Raw genomic sequence first — 18,223 nt, forward strand, 5'->3', positions numbered from 1 at the left:
AAATGATCATCATATATGCCTCGTTTTTTTTCATAATCTTCCTTCATAAATCTACCACGTTATGTCTCTTGCTTACATATTTACTAGAGTATGTATTAGTTACTGTGTAGCTCACGAGGAAGTGTGAATAGGCTATCTATCTAGTTTTTCCCTTTAGGCTTCACTTATTATTGTGCTGTTTTTCGTCATTATTTAAATCCATATTGTAGTAGGAAATTTACTAGGATTTTTTTCAATATGAATGACAAATATTAACTGCACATCGTTACCGCCTCGAAACTATAAGAGTATTGAAAGAAAGATGAACAGCAGTCAGGCAGCGGGGACGTGTGTGTACGCTTGTGTGTGATGGCGTCCTTAGTCTTATTACTTTTCCTCTCCTCAGTATACACATTTCGGTGCTATTCTGCGGCGTGCAGGCAACATATACTCAGAACAGGAAGATGGAGGAACATACAGATTGGTTTTAGTTTTTCCTTAACCAGAAAAGGTGGTAAACACAAGTGAGGGTAAGTTCCAGTGTTCCTTAAGTTAATAAATATCATTTGGTGTGTGTGTGTGTGTGTGTGTGTGTGTGTGTGTGACCTTACCATCCGTGAGTACATAGCATAATACCATAACCTCTTTTAACTATACAACATTATTTTTCATTAAGTCTACATAATCTCCCGAAATTGATATCTCTTTTGGCCACTTCTGAACTTTTTTTTGTAGGGACAGTGATTAGCGGCTTTTTTTCCATTACTGTTGTCTCTTTTTTGCCCTTCAGCTGCTTCCTTTGCTGTAATAAAAAATATCATAACACCACTTGAATGTAACCAACCAGACCACTTTCCTCTGCCTAGCCTACTTCCTCTTTCCCACGCTCATCTCATAACTATGTCCACTCACTGGTTACTAAATTAAAATCTGCATGTCACTGCCACTCATGTCATGATAAAATGTGTGGTATGCTTATTAGATTTCCTGATGGATGTAATAGATATCGTGTATGCTCATAAGTTAAATCGGTAAAGTGCACATTTCAGCAGCGCTCGAGGAAGTAGTAGGCTAGTTAGGGAAAATGATCATGCTCGTAGTATTGTAATCTGTCCTTGTAGCTGTAAAGATAATATTCATTTATTCATATTATAGCTATCTCTAATCCTGATGTGGGTATGTTTTGGTATTTATACTCCATTATGTTTTTTGGGGACTAACATACAGGATAAGAAAAGGGGGCATAGGACTAGATTATAACCAGGACGTTCAACACCTTATACAGAGCACGGCAGGTTCAAGGAGGAGGGCTGCTTTGTGGTAGATGTTCTTGTGGTGGTGATGGTGGGTGATGTTGGTGATTGTGGTGATGGTAAGTAGTAGTGATGATGGGTGATGGTGATCGTAGTAGTGGTGGCTGGGTCATGGCTGTGGAAGTGGTGTATGGTAGTCATGGTTGTGGTGGTGATGTGTTTTTATACTCATTTAGATTTACTGGCAGCAGCGTCTCTGTGGTATAATTAATCAAGAATAATAAGGTAATACAACCTGTCAAATAGCCTTATTCGTGTCGAGTGATAATATTTGTTGACGCTACACAAGGTACTACGAGAGCTTAATACCTGCCTTTTTAACCAGCTGAATACATGTATTAACCCGCCTGGAAGTGACGTACCACTCAATAAACACTCAATAGTTATTCACAGCTGAGAAAATAGTTTTGCTTTTCCTGTAAATGGATGAGGAACTGAGGTGGTAGCGAATTAGTACTAACATCACGGAGCTAAGACCAGCGCAAATACTGGAACATGAACGTTGATTTATATATATATATATATATATATATATATATATATATATATATATATATATATATATATATATATATATATATATATATATATTCAGTGTGAAATATATAAATGTAAAATTAAAAAAAATACAGTTTAAGATGAAAAACTGCGCACAGGAATACTTTATCAAGCAGAAGACTTATTTACTTGACATCAGTCTTTCCCCCCGCATTTTGCAAGAAGATACGACGCCTTAACAAGATGACGTCTAGAGTCTAGACTACTTCTCCACTTTATTGTCTTTTCATTGATTCCAAGTAAGATGAGAGTATTTTCCCAGCTGTGAATGAGTACATAGTGTTTATAGTGTTTGGACAATTTTAGACGGAATAATGCATGTATACAGCTGGCGGGAAGGCATGGATCGCCGATCACCTCTCTAGTCTCTGCGTATGGCGTAGTGGAAAAAACGGTTCATTTGCAATGATTAGAGCTCGGCTAGATCAGTGTGAATGGCTTTGAACGTCCTGGTTATATCGTCCCGGGCCACGTTTACTTATTGCTGTAAACGATAATATGTGCTCCACTAAACGTATCAGGACCTTACCCTGATGTATGTGGCGTATTTAGTACATAGTAGGTCCAAAGGTAGAGTCAGTGAGAGGTAGAGACTGTTGCGGTGATGTGCAGACGAAAAAAGCTGAAAATCCGGGCCCTTCGTGGCCAGCTCGTACCAACACACAGACGCAGAGAAGGGTTGGTCTCGTCAAAGCATATTACATATAAGAACATTTGTTCCCATATGAGCAATCTCTTTATTAGCATATCCCCAAGGTCCATATTATGGACCTTTGTGGCAGGGATGGGGTATTCGTATTCGAATACATTCGAATACAGTATTTGGGTGTATTCGTATTCGTATTCGAATACTTGTCATCTGACATCAAAGTATTCGTATTCGCATTCGAATACTTGGGAAAAGTATTCGTATTCTTCGAATAATATGCCGAATAATTTTAAATCCATCATCAGAAATAAGTTATTGTTCCTTCCAAGTTACAAATCTTCGTTCCTGTTTGTCCGACGTGTATGTTGTAGGTCAATTGCATTTCAACCTACTTGTGAGGCCTCTCTCGATCACTATATCCTTCCCCTACCGTTCACTCTTCCTTCCCTCATCCTCTAACGGTGTCATGACTCGTATGCAAGATGGCGCCACTATAAAACACTCGCCTGCGCCAAAACGGGCTGGGCCGACCATCAGGCCCCACCTGGAAGAAGCCTTGAGCCGACCATCAGGCCCCACCAGGAAGTTGCCTACCGGCGCAACAGGCAGCGACGTAAAAAAAAAAATTAAAAAAAAAATGCATCCCGTATACCGTCCCTCCCCTTCCCTCCCTCGCCCCTGCTAGCTAGCTGAATCTACGAGACGCGTATTCACCCTGGCCGCTTCTTACCCGCATTACTAGTATTCTCCCTCAGTCTGTCTCACACTGTCACTCAGTTAAGTTCTCGTTTTTGTTATTAATACACAGTAGTCATGTCTAGTCCACCAGCCAAGCGGAAACGACAGCCGTATACGCAGAAATACACAGAAAAATGGGAAAGTGACCCGTTGTTTAAAAGTTGGCGGACAAGAAGCGGCAAGGGGCCTTTGTATTCCCACTGTAATAAATTGTGTAATTCTGACGGAAAGGCGGGTAAATCAGAAATAGAAAAGCATGCTGCTGGGGCAGAACATAAGAAGATAGTTGAAAGTGCAAAACATATAGTTAGTGTTCTTGATATGCCTGGTGTTTGTAGAGAAAAGCATGCATGCATTGCTGGAACTTACGACAGCTGACATCTACAAAACTTCAGATCTTCAGGAATAGCAGTCATTCTAGGTAGGTAACAATGAAGGCTAACTATGTTTGCAAGTAGCTACCCATCATATATATATATATATATATATATATATATATATATATATATATATATATATATATATATATATATATATATATATATATATATAAATAAAAAAAAATACGACAGGGAAATGCTGTGCTAAATATTTGGCAAATCAGGGAATTTTTGTCATTTCGATCTGCTGCGGCTGCTGCCCTCAATTGCCTCTTTCCAATGGTAGGGGGTGTGCTACACCAGGTTCATTGTTGGATTTACTCTCTATTTTGTTGCCCCACCCCCCACCCCCTCTGGAATCCCTGGATATTACATGTAGTATGGTGATATACCGGTTGGTATTTTGTTGTGTTTCTTTCAGTACAACTTAGAAATATAATTGAAATTTTTGGAAAACAAATATGTCTAGGTGTGTCAAACATGTACAGAATACTGGCATCATAACGTCATTTTACTATTGAATAACTTTAGTACCATATTAGGCTCATTGCCGAGCTACCTCCATGAAAAAAGTTATTTTCAACGAAAAGTATTCATGAATGCATTCACGAATACTCTCGTGAAGTATTCGTATTTGTATTCGAATTATCAGTATTTCAGAGTATTCGTATTCGTATAAATGTGAAGTATTCGTATTCGAATACACAGTTCTTGTATTCACCCCATCCCTGCTTTGGGAAGTGCTCGTTACTTATACTGTGAAGCGTCAGTTCGTGTCTAGCTAGCAATGTCACCCAGTGTGACAATGCCATGAGTCATCTCTCTCTCTCTCTCTCTCTCTCTCTCTCTCTCTCTCTCTCTCTCTCTCTCTCTCTCTCTCTCAGTATAGCTGTGTAAATATATCTTCTTAATTCTGTTAGTTATCAAATGTACATTTCTATCAGTCAGTTTGATCTGTTTGTACTGAGATATAATTATAAACGAGTGTTTCGGCCCATTCTTTCTTTCTTTGTTTGCTTGCTTGTTTGCGCCTCACCACCACATCAGGTATTTATCTTCAATGGCCACATCATTTTTTTTTTCCTTTGCCCTTCACTATGTGCTCATGTGGCGGGCAAAAAATGAAGTGGTAGAAATATCTGCAACCTAATCATATCCATTTCACATCCATATTTGCATTTATGAATTTCCCTTAATAATTCACCGCAACATGGAAATACTTTTATTTTCCGTAGTGGTGTTCAGCTAGCTAATTCATAATGTTACACCGGCGACAATTTAAAGAGGTAGCCATCACCTAACGACAAAAGTGCTGAATGGTTGAATGGTGTAGATTGTGCTCACCTATGAAAAACCTTTTGTAGCATTTTAAGTTACTGGTGCAGAGGGCTCTTAAGCTTCTCTGTAAGAAAAAAATACAAGTGAGCGCATGTGCCTGTTCTGATTTATTTTGCTCTTACTTATTTTCGTGGTTACCGGAGTGAGTGAAGCTTGTAATGCTCCGTAGTCGAACACATTTTCATGATTCCTGTTGCCTGTGTATGCTTTTTGACACAAATTGTTTTGAGAGAGAGAGAGAGAGAGAGAGAGAGAGAGTGTAGCCTGTGAGTTCCATACTTCTCTAATTTTTATTGTTTTCTGTGTACTAGGCATTTTAAAACTAAAGAGTGTGTGTGTGTGTGTGTGTGTGTGTGTGTGTGTGTGTGTGTGCAAATTAAAACTACTGAGCTTGAATACTTTTCTGGTTATTGCTGTTTATTACGTACTAAGTATTTTAATAGATATCAAGTTACATTACCTGGCTGTGGTGTTTGCAAACAAAGCAAAACAACATAAATATAAGCCAGGAACATGCTTTGCCTGCACCCATGTATATTCCACAAACATATGAATACCGTATACTGATTCACTGTGACACCAATTCTGGTGAATCATAATAAAAACTGTCATCATCGGCTACCATAATAAATATATTTCAAGCCTCATAACATCAATCACAGGTACCATGGGTTTTACAAGACCACTCATTATAATTAATATTAAAAAGGTCGTATCGCTTATGATTGCAAAATCCTAATTAATTTTAATACTGCAATAATAATATAATTTTTGTAGTCAATTCTAATGTTGAACGAAGGATTTAAGTTCATTATAGAAAATGTTCAGTATGCTGGAGCTGCTTATTATTATTATTATTATTATTATTATTATTATTATTATTATTATTATTATTATTATTATTATTATCGTTATTATTATTATTATTATTATTATTATTATTATTATTATTATTATTATTATTATTATTATTATAACTATTGTATTATTATCATTATTATTATTATTATTATTATTATTATTATTATTATTATTATTATTATTATTATTAGTAGTAGTAGTAGTAGTAGTAATAGTAGTAGTAGTAGTATTGCTATTATTATTATTATTATTATTATTATTATTATTATTATTATTATTATTATTGTTATTACTATTTTTATCATCGTTATTGCTATTATTTTTATCATTTTATTATGTGGATAGGGCAGCTCCGTGGGAGCTTATTCGGGGAGACCGTCGGTAGTAGAAGCGGCAAGTGTGTGAAGCCACGCGCCCCCGAGCGTCTGCTTCCCCATAGTTGATGTTATTATTATTATTATTATTATTATTATTATTATTATTATTATTATTATTATTATTATTATTATTATTATTATTATTATTATTATTATTATTATTACTCATTATTTTATTATACTGCTTTCAGATTTTTTTTTTTTCGTGTGTGTGTGTGTGTGTGTGTGTGTGTGTGTGTGTGTGTGTGTGTGTGTGTGTTGATACCTTATGTTCAGGAGTATGTACCTGTAAGCATATCTATTTTAAAGTTCATTTGTAGCTTAGTGAAGTATAGCAAAAATAAAGTATGCCAGGAAACAAGTCAACTGTCAGTGGCCAGGCAGTCAGACAGTAAGGGAGTCGAGTTGGAAGTCCGCCAGTCATTCAGTATTTACGATCACGTTCTTCAAAACACTTAATATATACTCTTATCGGGGTATTAATGAGAATAAAGATAAAAGGGGATAGTATAGCTACTGATTGGCATGTATTTGTCTTGACTTTACTAATAACATATAATTGGTCTTACAGCGCGAGGAGGTGATGACGATGATGATGAGGATGAGGATGATGAGGAGGAGGATCAGTGTTTTCGACAAGTAATCATCCACCGCTCCCCACAGCCACCTATCTACCGACCCACCTACCTATTAACCCCCGCATCCACCTACTTGCCAACCTGCCTTCATGCCTACTCACCGACTCAACCTTCCTTGCTACATGTTCGCTTGCCTGTCTACCTCCAGCGTGAGGGTGAGTGTTGCCTGGTGCTCTTGTGTTGTGTTGTTGGTAAATTTGTGTTGTAGCGTGGTGTATTGTTTTATGTTAGCTACCCCGTTATCGTAGTCAGCTCAGTGTTATCATGTTGACAGTGACACCCCCTGACTTTTTAATCTTTTTTTTCTCCTTCCTTTATAAACATCACACACACACACACACACACACACACACACACACACACACACACACACACACACACACAGTCAGTTTCAGTAAAAATAAACACGTTAATCAAAGGATCACTCGGTCACAATCGAGCTGTATCTACTATTGGGTTTGGGCCGATTATTTTTTTAGCTTTTTATATTTTTATTTATTCTTTTTGCCTGGCACCGTCATCACTATTCATAATAATTTTGGAGTCCCGTGTGACAAGATAAACTGCTCTCATATTGACTCAATTTACAACAACGAAACGTGTGTTATTGATTGATGTCATAGTGTTTATATTACCAGTGCGTGTGTGTTTATTTATTGCATGCTGCTGCTAACTGCTGACTAACTTGTATATCATTGTAAATCATTATCTTCGGCATCATCATCATCATAATAACTGCCATCATCATTGCCATCATCATCATCATCATTATCCATATAATCATCATCATCATCATCTTTGTAGTTCTCCTCTTTTAAGTCACTTCTTCTTTTCATTATATACTGTCTTTATCTATTCATCCCCACTTCTTTTATTCTTAATGTCCAACTCTTGTTCATATTACACATACCCTGACCTGTTCACGCATTGATTTCAGTTGATATTTGATAATCTTTTACGAAATAAGATATAGTAACTTAGTGTACGTTTCATTCATGCATAGACATTTGTTTTATCTTCTGTAATATTATTGTTATCGTTGGGTACCTTGGCCTTCTTCACTTGCCCCCTTGTTAAAGATTTTGTTTTGGTTCAACAGTCGCCCCCCTTTTTTTTCCCCTTTTAGTTTTCTTGTTATATTAACATTCGGCGATGACGGAGTGACGTTGTATAATGAACGGTTTGGATGCACCATCACTTTGCTCATGCGTCTGTAATATTATATTTTCACGTCTCCTTCATGCACAGAACGTGTCATAACATTGCCTTGTGGTGTGAAGGGCAATGTGAAGTCCTGTGACGGCCGTTAATCTGTATCGTTGTGACTGGGTAATGGATGGTGCGTCTGGCGTGTCACTTCCCTGCTCCAGCGTTAAGCGATATTGTTGAGCTCTTTGCTCCTGTTGCTCTTCCTTGCTGCCTAAATCAAAGTTCATTGTCTTTGATGCCATTAACCAGAATGTTCTACAGATTTTGATATTACCAAATTTTGCATAAAAGCACGAAATGACATTACAATACAGAGTGTGTGATATCTGTTGCACACACACACACACACACACACGGGCGGGTGTACATTATTCATTTACTTCATGATAACACACACACACACACACACACACACACACACACACACACACACACACACACACGCGGGCGGGTGTACATTATTCATTTACTTCATGATAACACACACACACACACACACACACACACACACACGCGCGCACGGACGCACACACACACACACACACACACACAAGCAAAAGTGCGTAAAAATCACGTAGGAAATCAATGCAGTGTGTGAAATTTATTGTTCCAGTTGTTGCTGCTAAAATATCGCCAGTGACAACGTGCTTCAAAACTACAGCACGAGAGAAAAAAATGATTATGTGCATACAGCTGAGCCAAAAAAAAAAGTGAAAAAATAGAAAAGAAAAAAATATCAGCGTGACACAGTGTCGCTTCCTCGACCACAAAGTTCCCATTATTTATGATTATCCAATAACAATTTCCGGACGTAATGGGGACAATTTGGGCGCAAGTACACTGGCAAAATTACTTTCCTGATCTATGAAGCACACGGGCGCCCGGCTAACTAACTGCAAGCGTTCACGACAAACACACCGGTGATGGCGTGCTTGAGGGAATAGCCTGCACTTCACTGCATTATCATATTCATAGACAGGTGATGACATTAACCTGCCCTTCCCCCACCCACCTACATACCACTCCCTACCCACCTGCCCCCCTCTACTACGTACCCACCTACCTATCTACCTGCTGTCATTAACTTCCCCCCACCCACCTGCATACCTACTCACCTACCCCCATGCCTACCTTCCTATATATACATACCTGTTTCCCTCCCTCCCTGTTCCACTTTCTCCCTCGTTTACTCACCAGCCCATCAACCGATTCATAACGATTACAGACTATTTGATTTGATTTTGTATTTATGTTTCTTGCATACTCTCTTCTCTTCTTCTGGTTTTCCTTTCTTGTCTCTGGTTAATTTTCTTTCCCCTCGTAACGTTAATGGAAAGTATAAAACGAGTTGTTCTGTTAATCCTGGAGGTGGTGTTGATATTTTTACTTTGAAGGAGTTTCGTGCAGATGTCTGTGTGTCTCCAAGATTAAGGTTATACAAGTGAATGTGAGGTGAAAGGGTTAGTGTGTGTGTGTCTCATTCTCTCTCTCTCTCTCTCTCTCTCTCTCTCTCTCTCTCTCTCTCTCTCTCTCTCTCTCTCTCTCTCTCTCTCTCTCTCTCTCAAGTTTTTACGCTTTGACTTATTTCCGTCCGTCTCCTGTCCCCCCACACCCACACCCTCTTTCCTTTTTAGATTTCTTGCTCAGTATTAATTCCTCACTGATACTGATTTTATGATAGCTTGTTTACCTGAAAACATCTGGGAAGCGAGATATACATGTTCTCTTTCTCTCTTTCTCACACACACACACACACTTCCCCACTTCCTCGTTATTATTCCATGGCTAAATACGGTATGTCTTTTAGTGTGCTTATCCTTGTATAGTGTGGGCATATGCTATAGCTGCGCATGGCCGCGGTGCTCATCTCCGTGGCATTTGCCCTTGAGTCTGTGGTGGGGAGAGCCCCGTACCCCGGGATACAGGGCCAATGTGACATCTGTGTTACCACTGTTTACCTTCCCCAGGTTTCCCCAGGTACCCATTTATCGACCAACCCGAAATGGAGGATGAGCAGCTGGTTGAGCTGCACGCCGACTACCCGGGCAGGGAATCGATTCCGGACCCGCGGATTTGTAGCTAGACACGCTAACCACTAGACCACGGGGGCATTCATACGTAATTCCAAATCTTTATTTGTGTGAGTGTGTGTGGGGGAAGAGGTGTAGGTCTGTTCCCGGGATGGGAGGGGCTGGCTTTAGACGTGTTCCAATAGAAGAAACAGATCAGTTAATGTAGGTGGATAAAGATGAGTGTGTGGTGAGGATCGAAGGCGTGTGTGTGTGTGTGTGTGGTGTGTGTGTGTGTGTGTGTGTGTTACTTTTTTCCCTTCTTTGTTTTACTCTCTCTCTCTCTCTCTCTCTCTCTCTCTCTCTCTCTCTACACCCACATCCACGCTCACATATTCAGATCTTGGCCTCTATTTCATCAATCACGGCATTAGTGTGGTTTAATGGAGTGTTCTTCCTTGTGTCGTCTGTGTGTGTCTTTTTGAAAGGATATGAAGAGAAAGAAGGATCAGGGCAGGAGAGTTTTCCCGATGACGCATTTCCTGTACCCTCCCACTCGCATAATATCTTGTTTTTAATGGGGAGGAAATATCATCCCTAATTTTAGTTTTTATGTATGTGTTCCAGGGAAACGATGGGTTACTACGTCGCGTTGGCATGTAGTCTCCTTAAAGGCAAAGGTTACAGAGAAGGCTTCATGCATAAGTGAAACATTTGCTTCATCATATGGGTTGTGGTAGGGAAGACAGTGTGGTTGGTGGTGGGCGGCGGCAGCCCACGGGGTGTGCGGCAGCGCTCGCCTCACAGTTGCCACATGTTACCTCTTTTTTTTTTTTTTTTTTTTTTCCTCTTTTTATTGTCTGCCCCTCTAAACAACTCCCTGCCGGTGGTGATAGGGAAATATCTCAAAAGTGAAGAGGAGAACGTCTGTCTAGCGATACTTGTTTACTGAATTGAGGTCAGCTTTTGTGTGGTGATTGATTTGGTGTATGAATTTTTGAGTTTTTTTGTTTCCCCTTTCGCCGTATCCATTTTAAAAGGCTATCATGTGTGTATCGAGAGAGAGAGAGAGAGAGAGAGAGAGAGAGAGAAAGGCACCGTGGTTGATGTTATACGGTAATTATTAATTTTTGAGTCGTATTTCCTTTCTTCATATCCATCCCGTTAGGTCATCGTGTATGTATCGTAGAGAGAGAGAGAGAGAGAGGCACTGGTTGATTTTATTACTTAAATTTTAGACAGTTGTATTTTCTTTCTTCATATCATATTCCATCGCGTATGTATCGTACAGAGAGAGAGAGAGAGAGAGAGAGAGAGAGAGAGAGAGAGAGAGAGAGAGTCTCGGAGAGCACTGTGAGCGTGCGGCAGCGTAGTTCAGCCTGGCCCTCTCGGCTCTCGAGTGTATCGCAGTCATTAATATGTTATTTCAAGGTTACTTCAGAATCTCGCCATCGTGTGGTCATCGCGGCACAGGATGGGTGCGGCGCACCTCCCTTCCCTCGCCGCCTTGTCCTCCTGCAGCAGTACTAATAGGCACGCTGGGGCTGTACTTATCACGGAGGGTCGCGGAACAGCGGCGGGCAGGGCAGAAAACCTTACATCTACACGCTGTGGAATGGACTCAGTGGCAACCTCTCGCCCGGAGACAAGCAGACGCCCCAACCCTTTTAAAAATTCAGTTGCCGCTAAATTTATTTCGGTAATTTATATGCAGTTTTAGAGGCTCATCCGTTAGCTCTGGTGCTTGGAAGTTTTGCCATCAGAATTATACGTGTAACAAATTTTCGTGTCCTAAACCGGAGAAAAAAAGAATACGTCGTTATTTACGAAGAGATAGACGAATAATAACTCGAAATAGGGGCCGGTCGTATCTGCTGGCATTTACCACTAAAACGCTGAAGGGAAAGTTTAATTGGTAGGGCAGCATTGTGTAACGGATTTGGGAGAAATTCACCGAATAAAACACGCTGATCAAACCCTAACAGCCCTGAACTAGGTTGAGCCATGAGGGGCCGGCCATCCCGCCAGCCGCCCCCAGCCCACCTTCAAAGGGGGCGGACAGCGGGGGCTAAATAAGTCCTTCCCACGTGTTTCCGGCGTCGGTACACACACACACACACACACACACACACACACACGGGGCCAACACATGATACAAAAGAAAAACAACAACAACCAGACCAACAAACAAAGGCAGACGGGAAACTCAGCTGTACTTGTTATTGCTTATTATTGTTACTGTTGTTATGGTTTTGTGAAATATTTTCATAATTTTTTTTGTCGTCACTACAAGAACAACAAAAAACTACTGCTGCTTCTACTACTACAACTACTGCTACTACTATTACTGCTACCACTACTACTACTTCTACTATTACTACTACGACAACAACTTCTACTACTACTACTACTACTACTACTACTACTACTACTACTACTACACTACCACCACCACCAAGAACAACAACAATAACTACTACTACTACTACTACTACTACTACTACTACTACTACTACTACTACTATCATTTCTTTTAATTTTTCGGTATATTCCTCCTCCTCCTCCTTATCATCATTATCATAACACTTTTGACGTTTTGATTTATAATTTCATCAATTTTCTCCCTGAGAGCGGTTCAGAGAACTGATAAAAGGGCTGTTATCTATGTTGACTTGTAATGTCCTTATTTTTATTTTTTTCATGCCTAGTAGACGACAATTTATAGTAAGTTATTAGTCGCATTGGGTTTGAAATTGCCAAATTATTGATTAGAAAATAATAATACCAGCACGTAAGCATCAGTATGGTGACAGAAGCTCGATTTTCTTACTTATTTTTTTTAGCATATTCCTTTATGTGGCTTAGTATTTTGCTTTATCTATTGCAATAACATTTTGCAATACTGCGTACCCCATACTTGTTTTTGCTATTATTATTGTTGTTGTTGTTGTTGTTGTTGTTGTTGTTGTTGTTGTTGTTGTTGTTGTTGTTGTTGTTATCATCATCATCATCATCATTATTATTGCTATTATTTTATTATTTTGATTGTCATTTTTATTTTGATCACTTATCAATCGCGTCGAAAAAAAGAAAAACAAAAAAAGACTAACCAGGAAGTGCAGGAGAGCAGAATGTAAGAGTCATCGTGATAAACAAGTGAATAATGGCGTGCTGGGGGGGGGGGGTAAGGGAAGGGGAAACCGTACAAAGGAACATTCCGAGAAACAATGAAACACTTCGGGTGGTGGAAGAGTTTAATTATCCAGCTGCAATAATAGGGGAGCGTGGGGGAAGGAATGAAGAAAAAGATTGCACAAGGCTGGAAGAAAGAAGCTCACACAAGAAATTAAGGAAAGAAAATGACAAATGTGCAGCATGTAGCTATGTGGGACGCTTTTAAAGAACAAGTTTTTTATTTTATTTTATTGAAATGGCTCGCAGTAATAGAAATTGCTGGGGAAAAAAAAAAGTCATGAGGCAGGAAAGGTAAAGGTGAAGTTAGGGGCATACGTTATAGCCACGCGTGACCTCGGTGCTCATCTCTGTCACATTGGAACTTGAGCCTGTGGGGTGGGTGGGGTCGGGAAGAAGCGTGCAGGAAGAGGGAGTGAAGGATGGAAAGGTATAAGTTAAGTTGGGGATACACGTTGTAGCTGCGCGTGACCTCGGTACTCATCTCCGTCATTTTGGAACTTGAGCCTATGGGGGGGAAAGGAGCGCGCAGGAAAAGGAAGGGATGTGACTATATTTTTAATAAGTTTTGCGGCATTATGTATGTAGGAATAGTTTCAGTACCTAAGATCCTTTGCTAATCAGGCACGCACTAACATGAGAGGCTGGAGGAGAAAAAAAATCAAGTTATGAAAGACGCTTTAAAAAAGAAACAGGAAGGGAAGGGACATTAATAAGTTTATTTATTTATTTATTTTTAGTGTTAAGGCACCGTGTGTGTGAAATAATAATTTCAGTGTACCTAAATATTAAGTTACCACACAATATAAGAGGCTGGGGGATGGTACAAAGATAAGAATGATAACACAAGGTATGAAAAATAAAGATGTTTACTGAAAAAATATCGAGAGGAAATGATAAAATTTATCTATATAATGACGTGTGTGGTTTTATCTGGAAAGCAGCATGGAATGGAGAAGTTTGTTTGTTGAGAAATCATGCATGTAGGAGGATTTTTAGTGCCTATGATGTTTGATAACTCTTCTGAGGCACAAATAGGTAGAGTTGTAAAATTAGTTACCGAGGCAAGGAGGGAGGTTTATCATCGCGTTTCTTTTTGCTTGTTAGCAAAATAATACAGTCATTGACAGAGACAGCAGAGGACACACTCAAAGGATGTAACAGACAAGAAAGATAATTATAAACCCCCTCTCATTTTTTCCTCGACGTGTTATCTTATCCGTGTGATACTCAACAAATATCTGTAGAGGTACACAATACCCTAATTTGTATTATATTTAGAAGGTCACTCAAGCTAAGTATAAGTGTTATTTCACGTGATGGCTAAAGGGTTTGAAGCTTCCTCTTCGTCTCTCTGAAGTGTCTTTTGCGGCTGTGAAAAAGTTAAAGAGACCCAATAATGCAAACTGTGGATAGTGGGCTCATGCAGTATGAATTACAGTAACCGAACTATGCTGAGGCCCACATGAAAAAAAAAAAAATGATGGGGGAGCTGCGCTCTACCAGTTGCGCCACGGTGTGTGTGTGTGTGTGAGAGAGAGAGAGAGAGAGAGAGAGAGAGGAGGGGGGGATTAAGGGTCTTTTCTATCGTCGTCAACTTCTGCTTTATCATATGGATTGTGTGGGAAGGGCAGGGATACATGTTGAAGCGATCATTTCGGACCCAAGGTAAAGAAAGCTAAGTGGAGCTAAAGCAGGAAACAAAAGCAAAGGGGGAACAAAAGAAAAATGTATAGTGGCTAGTGTTTCGTATGATAAAAAGTTAAATGAAGGCATATAGATACTGCACTATTATAGCCATAGTTAGCAGTGAAGACAAATGGAGGGTAGGTATTGAAGGGATGCCTTGCATCATTTTAATATTCATATATCGATGGAAAGATGGTTAAGCTTGGAGAGGGTGGGTGCGAAAACGTCAATATGTTTGGGTTGATTGATGGTACGGGAGGCGAGAATCATTAATTAAGGGACAGAATAATGTTAAAAATATACAAATAACGATAAAGGATTAGAGGTTGACTGATAGTTGGAAAGTGTTTGGTACCCCTCCAAGTCCATACACAATTGTAGAAAACGTGACCAAAACATAAAGAACGGCCGAGGCTCGTCAGTGAATGCACAGACTCAACCATCTGAGAGGTGTGCCTAGTCAGGCCTCCACAGCTTAAATATTTCATGCTGGAATACCATTAACGGCAAAGTTGACGCCTTACTATACCGTTATCTTTGCATTGCTACATTTGAATAATACAGGAGAATACTGGCTGTGGCTGGGGAGTGTACAAAGGGGGAGGAAGGGAAGGTAAATCGTGGGTCAATCAATGTTTCATCTTCTTTTTCCCTGTATGTTCATCTACTTTGCTTCATACACACACACACACACACACACACACACACACACACACACACACACACACACACACACACACACTGATGTGTGCCTGATTCCTCTGAAATCAGAATCCGTATTGTTTTCGAAAGGGCAAAACTTTCATATATTTTTTTTCCCATCATCATGGCGCCACAATACAAGAAGACAACTTCCCGAAGAAGCATATCTAATCACAGCGTGATCATTTCATTCTGGCGCTTTTTTTCTTCAATGTACATAATATGCCCCCTCCCTGAATATTAAGAATGCCTCAAGAAATTCCCAAGCGGCGTCTTAAAAGTTGCCGTAATATACGTTTCCTTGGTATAAGAAGGGACCAAGGGGAGCTGTAATAATATGACGGGGTAGCGTAACTATCGTGTTGAGCTAGTGGCCAGAGAAGCACGGCGACACTGGTGGCCTTTTTTTTTCTACCTCCCAGGTAATGTGATTTTTATCCTTAAAGGATTTTCTTTGTCGTTTATCTTCCCTTTTTAGCTCATTTATCGACATTGATACACTTCTAACTCCTTTTTTTGTTACAGTAATGTTGTAGTTACAAAGTGTATACGTGTTTGTGCTGGAATTTGTGCGTTTTCTATACCATCCCCGCATTGCCAAAGAAGGCAAATTTGAGGAGGGACTCACAATATTTCAGAACACTTACCATTGATCTTATTAATATCGTTATTTGTATATAGTTATTATTATTATTATTATTATTATTATTATTATTATTATTATTATTATTATTATTATTGTTATTATTTTTACTATTATTATTATTATTTTTACTATTATTATTATTATTATTTATTATTATTATTATTATTATTACTATTGATAATAATAACAATAATAATAATAATAATAATAATAATAATACCCCTCAGAGACATGCCAGTCCTCGTCGACAACCGACTTGGTCGGCTAGATTTCGATCGCCGATAGAGTCTGTCTGTCGACACCCTGCTGGGCCGCCTTTGGCAAAGGCCCGTGCTCCCTCCTGTAGGGAGGGAGAAATCTTTTCCCTCTTAACGGGCCGTCTTCGGAAAAGAGCCCGTTTCCCCTAGTGATACTAGGGGATAAAAATATAAAAAAAACTACTACCCCTACTACTACTACTACTGTGTTGAACATTATGAGCCGCCACACACAAAAAAGTAGAATATTACATCAATATTTTGATTATTATTTATTATCTTTTTTTCATATATCTTGAAACTTTCCGCACAGGTAAGTAGGTTCATTGAGCTTTACTCCGTATATTATAAAATTTTAATAAATTTATTTTAATCAACCAAAAATTACGACAACTCATCGATTTAGGAATGTACTAAAAAGCGAAAATAACAGCTTTTAAGGAATGTTATGAAATTATTGAAGATACATGTATGTGTGTGTGTGTGTGTGTGTGTGTGTGTGTGTGTGTGTGTGTGTGTGTGTGTGTGTGTGTGTGTGTGTGTGTCAGGGTTGGAAAAATCTTGATTTTATTATTAAAAATCGATTTATTTAATATAAATCGGATTTTTTCGATGTAAATCGATTTTTTATTTAAATGTGTTTTTTACCTTAATCGTTTTTTGGTTTATGTTGATTATTTGTTGCACTCTTATGAGAACATTTTCTTGTAAGAAACTTTGTCAATGACAAATGAAGCCATAGTTTAGTGGTTTTTTACTTGAAAATCATAAGTAGAAAAATGCTTATAATTAAATCCGATCTGACAAGTTAAAACAACCAGACCAAAAGGACAGAGAAACAGAAGAGGGACTTCAATCAATATAAAGTCAAATTTGGATCATATTAATAAGAAATTAGACTCAATCATGTTTCTGCGCATTAAAAAAATAATGATGTCCATTAAACTTTATAATTACATTTATTGTTGTTATCAACAAAAAGACATTACTTTCCTTTTTTATACTTTTTAATAACTGTCTTGTAAGAGAAGGCAATTATTCACTGGTGCCTGACTTGCTACATAACCAGTACAGGACAAGCGGACTTGATGCTTGTCCTGTACATGTGGGTCACATTTTCTTCTTTCTACCTTATATATATATATATATATATATATATATATATATATATATATATATATATATATATAAATATATATATATATATATATATATACAGTATACTTCATTGTGATTTAAATCATGATTTTTTTAACTCTGATTTAAATCGATTTAAATCACATGATTTAAATTATTTGATTGAAATCAAAACAACCCTGGTGTGTGTGTGTGCGTGTGTGTGTGTGTGTGTGTGTGTGTGTGTGTGTGTGTGCTGGTTCAATACGGAATGTTAATATATATTTTGTTCGAAGCAGTGCTGAATGTTTTTTTTATCTTGTTTTCATTTTGTTGCTACCTTTGAGCTGTTTCCTTTACTGTGAAAAGTAATTGATTTAGTAAGACATTTAATTGAGTAGTTTCTACGAAATTCACACTCGCAAACACATATATATAAACCTAAATGAAAATAATGAAAAAAAACAGCAACAAAACAAATAATAATCAGCGTGTGTACCCATTTTTCTTTATAAAGCATTCAGAACCAAGCTAACCCGATTGATCTTTTTTACCCTGCTAAAGCCACGCAC

The 18,223-nt window shown here is 38.5% G+C and overlaps 1 long non-coding RNA gene across 2 annotated transcripts in view; it reads left to right on the forward strand.

Moving 5' to 3' along the window:
• LOC126992259 (uncharacterized) overlaps window positions 1-18,223 on the forward strand; it is a 95,767-nt gene that overhangs the window by 36,257 nt on the left and 41,287 nt on the right. The window contains exons 1-2 of one of the 2 annotated variants that reach the window (XR_007746393.1): window positions 333-509; window positions 6,765-6,986. This is a non-coding gene — a long non-coding RNA (uncharacterized LOC126992259). Of the gene's footprint in view, window positions 1-332; window positions 510-6,764; window positions 6,987-18,223 lie in introns of those variants that run through there. The other variant, XR_007746394.1, reaches the window with a different exon arrangement.

This window comes from Eriocheir sinensis, unplaced genomic scaffold (genome assembly GCF_024679095.1).
Source record: "Eriocheir sinensis breed Jianghai 21 unplaced genomic scaffold, ASM2467909v1 Scaffold429, whole genome shotgun sequence".
NCBI classification, from domain to species: domain Eukaryota; kingdom Metazoa; phylum Arthropoda; class Malacostraca; order Decapoda; family Varunidae; genus Eriocheir; species Eriocheir sinensis.